Source organism: Caretta caretta, chromosome 17, assembly GCF_965140235.1.
Source record: "Caretta caretta isolate rCarCar2 chromosome 17, rCarCar1.hap1, whole genome shotgun sequence".
Taxonomy (NCBI): domain Eukaryota; kingdom Metazoa; phylum Chordata; order Testudines; family Cheloniidae; genus Caretta; species Caretta caretta.
In genome coordinates, this window is record NC_134222.1 from 956,382 (window position 1) to 962,381 (window position 6,000).

Here is a 6,000-nt window from a genome sequence, read left to right on the forward strand (position 1 = left end):
GAGGCACAAGCTGGCATAATAAGACAGAATGAGGCATTTGGCCTTTGCAGCTTGGCTTAGGTGCGTTTGCTGAAGGTGGGCTAGAGCTGTGTGTGGACAGGGCTGGCTGCAAAGCAGTGAGATGCTGAAGGTTCTTGGGAGGGAGGTGAGTTGCTGTTGGCCATCTCAGCTCAGAAGGGTTTTGTGATCTTCTGGGCTTCCATCTCCTCCTGCCAACACCCACTGGAGAAGAGAAAACTCTGACTTTGCTCCACAGAGCCTGACCTCACTGTCGAAGGAGAGCTGCCCCTGTTGTGTTGAGCCCCGAAGATGCCTGGGGCCTTGAGAAATGGGCCCCAGCTGGAATAAACAACATGAACTCTGGGATTGGTTTTTCTGACCCACCTGCTGCTGGTACAGAGCAGAGGGCACATTCTGTGCTGCATCTCAGGCCATTACAGGCCAGGCGGATGGCAAAGGTGCCTTTGTGCCACTTCTGTGCCTGCTGAATTCTGGGCATAGCCCCAGTGGCTGCTTGTGATGCCCACGAATAGCCACCAGCCCACAGGCTACTGAGCAGCCCAGAATAGCCGGAATGCAGTGTCCTCCTCCCACCCTGACACACTCCTGCACCCCTTTACATCTTGTGCAGGCCACTAGAGCCCCAGGGAGAGGCTCAGCCCCACTGGGGTGGGGGGACCTCATGTTCAAAGCTGTGACCACAACTCCAACCCATTCAGGACTTCCTGAAAACAGAGCCATGCCATGTGCTCACCTGGGCTGTGTGTGCAGCCTCTTGGCTCTCACCTGCGTTGGCCCCAGCGCTGTTCAGGAGGGAGCCCTGCTCCATGGAGCCAGGGCAGCGGGTGGAGGAAGCTCAGCCAGTCTCAGCCATTTCCAGTACTGAGGACGGGCAGCAAGCGAAAGTCTATGAGGGGAACAGGAGGCGAAATGGGGAGCCAAGGCTGTGGCCAACGAGCCCTGGCCCAGCAATGAGGGGCATGCAGGAGGGGTCAGGGGGATTGAGGTCGTGGCCTGCTCCTCCCCCCTCTCCCTCATCCATCTCTTTGCTCTTCTCCTCAAAACTTTTTCCAGGCTGCTCGAGCTCTGAAGTGGATGATAAATGCATGTGGGTGGCAAGTCCCATTATCCTGCAGATAAATATAAGAAGGGGGAGAAGGCATGGGCGCTTCGGCTGGAGCTAAAGCCCACACAATGCAGCAATGCAGTTTCCGTTTCCAGGCTGGGGGGGGAGGGAGGGGGCTGAGGGCGGACACTGGCCCAGCCCCTGCTTCAGGCACCTCACTCTTTCCAGGGTTTCCGTAGGGGTGATGCTGAAACCAGCCCGTGCTTCCTGCAGACGATGGGACCCCTCTGCTGGTGGCAGGGGACGTGCAGGCCGCTCCTTGGCTTCGCCTGCTGACCTAGTGAATCGCGGGGGGCCCTTCACAGCCGGGGTGTCCTAGGCTGCTCATTCCCCACCACGGCTGCAACCGCGCCCCAGCAGGGCCAGTGCCGAGCGAAGGCCACAGGCCATGGGGCTGGGCCGGGGGGGCCACTGCGCAGGACAAGTCTAGTGCGGAGACAGGGCCTCAGGGTGCCAGGTGCCAGGGAGAGCTGCTGCTCCGAGCCCAGGGACGGGCTTGGGGGTCCCTGGCTGGGGGGCAGCTGGGGACTGAAGAGGAATAAGGGGGGGAGCAGGGCTTGAGGCGCTCTGGGTCTCAGGCCCAGCCCCTGGCAGTGGGGGTGCCGCAGGCCCCTCCAGCCGCGCGGGGAGACCCGGGGGGGGGTTGTTCCCCCCCCCCCGTGTTGGAGGCTCTGACCTCACGCGGGCTGTGGTAAAGCATCACCCGGGTCTCCATGGCAACAGCCGCGTTGTCCCTGGCAGCGGCGGTCGGGGCGGAGCGAACCTGCCGGGCTCGGGGCCCGCGCAGAGCCGGGGGCGGCTCCAGCCTGAGTCACCCGGGGCGGATCCGCCGGCGGGAGCGCGGCTGCGGCTGGGGGTCCTGCTGGAGCCGCCCCCGCGGCCAGCGAGCGCCCGCCAGCAGGGAGGGGAGTCCCGGTGTGAGCCCCCCCAGTCCTGCGGTGCCCCGCACTCCCGACCTGCAGCCCCCGGCAGCCCTGCGGTGCCCCGCACTCCCGACCTGCAGCCCCCTGCTAGCCCAGCCCTGCGGTGCCCCGCACTCCCGACCTGCAGCCCCCTGCTAGCCCAGCCCCACCCCCAGCCCTGCGGTGCCCCGCACTCCCGACCTGCAGCCCCCTGCTAGCCCAGCCCCACCCCCAGCCCTGCGGTGCCCCGCACTCCCGACCTGCAGCCCCCTGCTAGCCCAGGCCCCCTCCCACAGCCTTGCGGTGCCCCGCACTCCCGACCTGCAGCCCCCTGCTAGCCCAGCCCCACCCCCCGACAGCCCTGCGGTGCCCCACACTCCCGACCTGCAGCCCCCTGCTAGCCCAGCCCCACCCCCAGCCCTGCGGTGCCCCGCACTCCCGACCTGCAGCCCCCTGCTAGCCCAGCCCCACCCCCAGCCCTGCGGTGCCCCGCACTCCCGACCTGCAGCCCCCTGCTAGCCTAGCCCCACCCCCAGCCCTGCGGTGCCCCGCACTCCCGACCTGCAGCTCCCTGCTAGCCAAGCCCTGGGACTCCCCCACCACAGCTCTGCCAGTCCCCCTTAGGCTTGTCTGCAGCCCCCTGCTAGCCCAGCCCTGGGCTACACGCGTACACAGCTCTGCCAGTCCCCAGGTATTCTAGCTCCCACCTACCCCGCCCCAGCTCTGCCAATGCGCCTTACATCTGCGATGCGTCTCACTCACTCACTCGTAGCCAAACTCTCATTAGCAGCAGGCAGCGTGGCCTTGAGATTGCAGGCACAGTGCAATTGCAGACATCCAGGAGGCAGAACTAGCAGGAGGCTCTGCTCCTTTCCCTTGTTTGTAGGCTTTCAGCTGCCCTACAAAATGCAGAACACAGCAAGGCTCCCTGCACATACCGACAGCATCCGTCTCAGCGTGTGTCTGAGGACAAAGCTGCTTCTCTGTCACTATGAGCAGGTTACACCCTTGTTCCCGGCGGGAACAGGGCAGCCCAGTGGAGCAACACCAGTCCTGGGCTTCCACTGGCTGCCCATGTCCTCCCAAACTGCCCACTGACTTGCACAGTTCAAGCCCAACGAGCTAGCACCCATATCTGGCTGCAGCAACCTGCGCACTCCAAGAGCATGCCCAGCTCTGCCCAGAGCCTGTGTTACCCAGGCACGAGAGGTTTGCAGAGTCACCCCTGGTGGGTGCTAGACAGAGGTTGGTGAAAGGGGGCAGGGAAGGGGCCGGAGGCCAGTGGTGAAAGGGAAATGGATCTATTTCCCAGGCCTGTTGCTTGGAGATTGAGAGGAGGGGACCCCCTCTGGTAGGCACCGTGCCGCCTGACACACACACAGTGATACACGCTTGTCCTGCCACATGCAGCACCCACACATCCCCTCTTGCACGGGCGCATCTCTCTGCATGCTGCTGCATGCCTGAGCCCATGTGTGCACACGCACGAATGCACCCACCCACAGAATCCTGCCCCAGATACAGCATCCTCTCCTGAGAGACTGGTCCAGCAAATCCCAGTTGCTGTGTGCATGGGGCCTGTCATAAAAATAAAGGGAAGGGTAACCACCTGTCTGTATACTGTGCTATAAAATCCCTCCTGGCCAGAGGCAAAACCCTTTTACCTGTAAAGGGTTAAGAAGCTAAGATAACCTTGCTGGCACCTGACCAAAATGACCAATGAGGAGACAAGATACTTTCAAATCTGGAGGGGGGGAGAACAAAGGTTTTGTCTGTCTGTGTGATGCTTTTGCCAGGAACAGATCAGGAATGCAGTCTCAGAAACTCTGTTAATTTAGTAAGTAATCTAGCTAGAAATGTGTTAGATTTCCTTTTGTTAAATGGCTGATAAAATAAGCTGTGCTGGATGGAATGTATATTCCGGTTTTTGTGTCTTTTTGTAACTTAAGGTTTTGCCTAGAGGGATTCTTTATGTTTTGAATCTGATTACCCTGTAAATACCTTACGTCGGCCCTGTAAGGTATTTGCCATCCTGATTTTACAGAGGTGATTCTCTTACCTTTTCTTTAATTAAAATTCTTCTTTTAAGAACCTGATTGATTTTTCATTGTTCTTAAGATCCAAGGGTTTGGGTCTGTGTTCACCTGTACAAATTGGTGAGGATTTTTATTAAGCCTTCCCCAGGAAAGGGGGTGTAGGGCTTGGAGGGATATTTTGGAGGAAGACGTCGCCAAGTGGTTTCTTTCCCTGTTCTTTGTTTAACACGCTTAGTGGTGGCAGCATAGGGTTCAAGGACAAGGCAAAGTCTGTACCTTGGGGAAGTTTTTAACCTAAGCTGGTAAGAATAAGTTTAGGGGGTCTTTCATGCAGGTCCCCACATCTGTACCCTAAAGTTCAGAGTGGAGAAGGAACCTTGACAGGGCCCCTCTGTTCTGAAGCAGTCTAGCTTGCGCGCATACAGGTGCCTGTTATCCCATGACCACCAGGAATCTTCCCTCCCTGCAGCACTTCCATTACCCTGCACCGACCTGGGCACTGACCAGGTGTGACGAAGTGGGACTGTTCTTAATGTTTCCTCTGAATAGTGTGGGGGTGCCTCAGTTTCCCCTAGGCAGTTCTTAAGTATCTAGGTGGTGGGGTAAGGGTGTATGATCATTGCAGTGCCCTAGAGGGCAGGTGTGTGCAGGAGTCTGGACACAGAGAATGGCCGACACCCTGTTTCCTGGCAACTAATGGCCTGGGCCCTTCCCCCCCTGCAAGGTGAGAGCTGAAGGGTTGGAGAACAAAGGAATCAGGTGACCACCTGGCCCGGGAAAGGAACAAAGCCCAGAGGAGGAGGGGCTGGGGGGGGTTTTCAGTTTGGGGCTGGCTGGGACATGGAGTGAAGTGCAGACGTGGTTGTCTGGCTCACTGCCCCCCAGAATGGACCCAGCTGAGGGGTCCCGTTCTCTGCACCTGCAAGCTCTGTTTTAGACCATGTTCCTGTCGTCTAATAAACCTTCTGTTTTACTGGCTGGCTGAGAGTCCCGTCTGACTGCGAAGTTGGGGTGCAGGACCCTCTGGCTTCCCCAGGAGCACCGCCTGAGCGGACTCGCTGTGGGAAGCGCACGGAGAGGCAGAGGATGCTGAATGCTCCGAGGTCAGACCCAGGAAGGTGGAAGCTGTGTGAGCTGTGTGTCCTGAAGACAGGCTGCTCACAGAAAGGCGACTACCCCAGAGTCCTGACTGACTTCATGGGGAGCAGTTCCAGAGCATCGCCCAGGAACTCCGTGACACCAGGTGAGGTGGATAGAGAACGTGCAGGGAAGCTCTCCTCTGCCTTAGCGAGATACAGCTGCCTTGCCACGCCACTAGGCCAGGAGTTGCTCACCCCCCCCCCCATGGATCCCCTCCAAACAGCTCCGTCTAGCTACATCTATGGCCACTGCAATTATTATTTCTTTGTTTTATCATCATGCCTAGTGTGACGAAGTGGGACTGTTCTTAATGTTTCCTCTGAATAGTGTGGGGGTGCCTCAGTTTCCCCTAGGCAGTTCTTAAGTCTCTAGGGGGTGGGGTAAGGGTGTATGATCATTGCAGAGCCCTAGAGGGCAGGTGTATGCAGGAGTCTGGACACAGAGAATGGCCGACACCCTGTTTCCTGGCAACTAATGGCCTGGGCCCTTCCCCCCCTGCAAGGTGAGAGCTGAAGGGTTGGAGAACAAAGGAATCAGGTGACCTCCTGGCCCGGGAAAGGAACAAAGCCCAGAGGAGGAGGGGCTGGAGGGGTTTTCAGTTTGGGGCTGGCTGGGACATGGAGTGAAGTGCAGACGTGGTTGTCTGGCTCACTACCCCCCAGAATGGACCCAGCTGAGGGGTCCCGTTCTCTGCACCTGCAAGCTCTGTTTTAGACCATGTTCCTGTCGTCTAATAAACCTTCTGTTTTACTGGCTGGCTGAGAGTCACGTCTGACTGCGAAGTTGGGGGGCAGGA

The 6,000-nt window shown here is 58.9% G+C and overlaps 1 long non-coding RNA gene across 1 annotated transcript in view; it reads left to right on the forward strand.

Moving 5' to 3' along the window:
• Positions 1-5,042, forward strand: part of LOC142069480 (uncharacterized) — a 179,270-nt gene extending 174,228 nt beyond the window's left edge. The window contains exon 2 of the long non-coding RNA XR_012665328.1: positions 4,572-5,042. This is a non-coding gene — a long non-coding RNA (uncharacterized LOC142069480). The remainder of the gene's footprint in view (positions 1-4,571) is intronic.
• Positions 5,043-6,000: the final 958 nt, after the last annotated feature.